The following is a 2,851-nucleotide window of genomic DNA, read 5'->3' as shown; positions in this document are numbered from 1 at the left end:
GTCCTGGACTCCAAGGAGCAGCCCCACATGCCACCGCCCTGCCCCTATGGCCTGTGCCAATGTACACAGCATGACAGCACAGCTGCCTAAGGGGAAGTCTAGGTCTTCCTCCAAGGCGACCTTCTCTGAAATGCCTCTCAGATCCCACAGAGGACTCTCAGGGCTGGGACTGTCCTCTCTCAGGACCACACCCACAGAGCCCCCTCTCTCTGGTGTGCTCCCAGCTCTCCGGATGGTGGTTCCTGCCCCATGCCAGCTGTATGGCGACAGCACTTGGGGACTTGGATCTCTACAGAGTCTGGTCCATAATTCCCAGCCTGAGTAGAATAAAAAATACAGCAGCTCTATCAAGAGGCAGTTTTTTTTTTTTTTCCTCCAGGAAAAATTACTTTGAAAGAGGCCCTAGAAGAGATCATGGGACAATACTGGAGACAAAGCCAGAAGAGCTCTGTGGCCTGGGGCAACCCCTTTGCCTTCTCTGAGCTCCCTTGAAAGATGAGGGTTTGGGTCCCAGGGAGGGGGAGCCAGGGCTGTGGCTGTGAACAGCCCAGGGAGAACCGGAAAGACGGAGACCTCTCTCCGAAGCTCTCACGATTTACATGCTGCTTCGTGCAATCTTGTCATTTTGTAATGTCATATTTAAATTCCGCTTGAAGATGAAAGGCACAAGTGAAATGTCGCTTATACTTCATTCAAGTTTTTTTCTCTCCAGTCCAGCACTAATGGGCTCTGGCCACACCTCTGCACCTGCAGCTTCCCCGAGGGCCAGGAGGAGATCTCTGGAGAGAGAGGGAGAGTCCTGACCAGCTGCTGAAGGTGGTGGGTGTGCTGCAGGGTTGCCTCTGGGATCCTCCCCCCTCTCATCTTCAAGGGTCCCAGGTCTCTCCCTTCCTCCTTCCCCTTTCCCGGGTCTGTCTCCTCAGAGCAGGGGAAGCCTTATTCATTCATTTATTCAACAACAATTTTATTAAGTGCTTAACATATGCCCAGGGCTTTATAAGTGTAACCTCCACAATAATCCAGTGCCTCCGCTTGGGTTCATCCAGAGCTGACCCTGAGACAATGATTCAGGTGCAAATAGTGATCCCAAGAAACTCAAGGGGGTGGGGAGGTGAGGGGGAGGCAGCTCATAAGGGATGGGATGCATCATGAAGCAGCTTACCATGGTGGGCAACCAGAGCTTGACTCTACTGGAGAATTCTGAGAAGCAATGTTGAAGACATCCTTCTGACTTACCCCCACCTGCTCGCAGTAAATTAAGAGTGTTTGAGTGGCCTCGGTTCCCCAGCAGCTCCAACCAAAGAGCCCAGACTGGAGGAAGCACGACTTTAGCCCAACACTGGCCCCACAGTCCCAGGAGGTAGGTGTCACTATGGTCCCATGTTACATATGAAGGAACTGAAGTTCAGCAAGACTAAAACATGGGTTCGAAGTCACACAGAATGAAAAGCTTAAATGCCCGATTCCAAATCCAGGGCTCTTTCAGCCATACCATGATGGACTGAAGCAGTATCAGGACCCGGTAGGGTCTAGTGAGAGAGGACAGGCAAGAATGGAAGTAGGAGGATTGGGTAGATTAACCTAACAGGGAAATACCATTCCGCCAAAGTTGCTGCTTCTGTTTCCCAATTCCTCCCTACCCCCACAATCCACCTACAAGCCCTATGGGACCTCCCATCAAAATACACCCCAGTCTAACCACTGTACCTTTCGCTCCTACCACTATCCTAGTCCGAGCCACAATTATCTCAATGCCTTTGATTGTGGTGATGATGATAATGATGATAGTGATGGTGGTGATAATGATGGTGATGATGAAGGATGATGGTGGTGGTGGTAATGGTGATGATGGTAATGATGGTGGTGGTGGTGGTAGTGGTGATAATGATGGTGGTGATGATGATGGTGATGGTGATGGTGGTGGTGATGGTGGTTGTGATGGTGACGATGGTAATGATGGTGGTGGTGATAATGGTGATGGTGATGTTAGTGGTGGTGGTGATGATGATGATGGTGATGATGGCCGTAGTGATAGTGGTGATGATGATGGTGATGGTACAAAGTGTCAGTGGCTTCACTGCCTTTAAACTATTCTTTCTTCTCACCCTTCTATCTCTGTACAGCAGGCAGAGTGGTTCTTGTAAAACAAAACCCCAATTCTTCTGAAAGTCCTCCTACTAAAAACCTTCCAGAGAGATCCCATACCACTTAGAATAGTATCCCAAATACTTGCCCTGGCCTATGAGGCCTAATGTCTCCCATACCATTCACTGACAACCAATCCACCCCTCACTTTACAAAGCCAGCCACACAAACCCCCTTTTGATTCCTGAGACATACCAAGCTCATTCCTGCTTTGGAGCTTTTGCCCTTGCTGTTTTCTCTGCCTAGAACACTCATAGTCCAGCCACTCCCATGGCCAGCAACTTCCACATCCGGGTCTCTGTTCAGATGTCCTTCCTTCAAGAGGACTTCTCTAATCATCCCATATGACATTGCCTACTCTGACACCTTCTCTCTCATCACCTTAATTTTCTAAGCATTTATCATTACCTGAAGTTATCTTATTTGATTCATTTTTTTAATCATCTGCCCCCCTCAATACAATGTAGTTCCTTGAAGGCGGAGATCACGTGGATTTTTGCTCACCTTTGTGTGTATAGTGGTACATAGTAGGTGCCTAATAAAAATCTGTTGGATGGATGAATGAGTGAATGAATGAATGAATGAATGAATGAATGAATACCTCTTTGCCCCTCTGTTTCCTCCTGAAACTATCACCCCACCACCCAACTTAACTCTGACCTCCCTGGTCCAATGAGTGAAATGAGAAAATGCACTTGAAGTACCT

Source organism: Vulpes lagopus, chromosome 18, assembly GCF_018345385.1.
Source record: "Vulpes lagopus strain Blue_001 chromosome 18, ASM1834538v1, whole genome shotgun sequence".
NCBI lineage: Eukaryota > Metazoa > Chordata > Mammalia > Carnivora > Canidae > Vulpes > Vulpes lagopus.
This window is presented reverse-complemented; position numbering follows the sequence as displayed.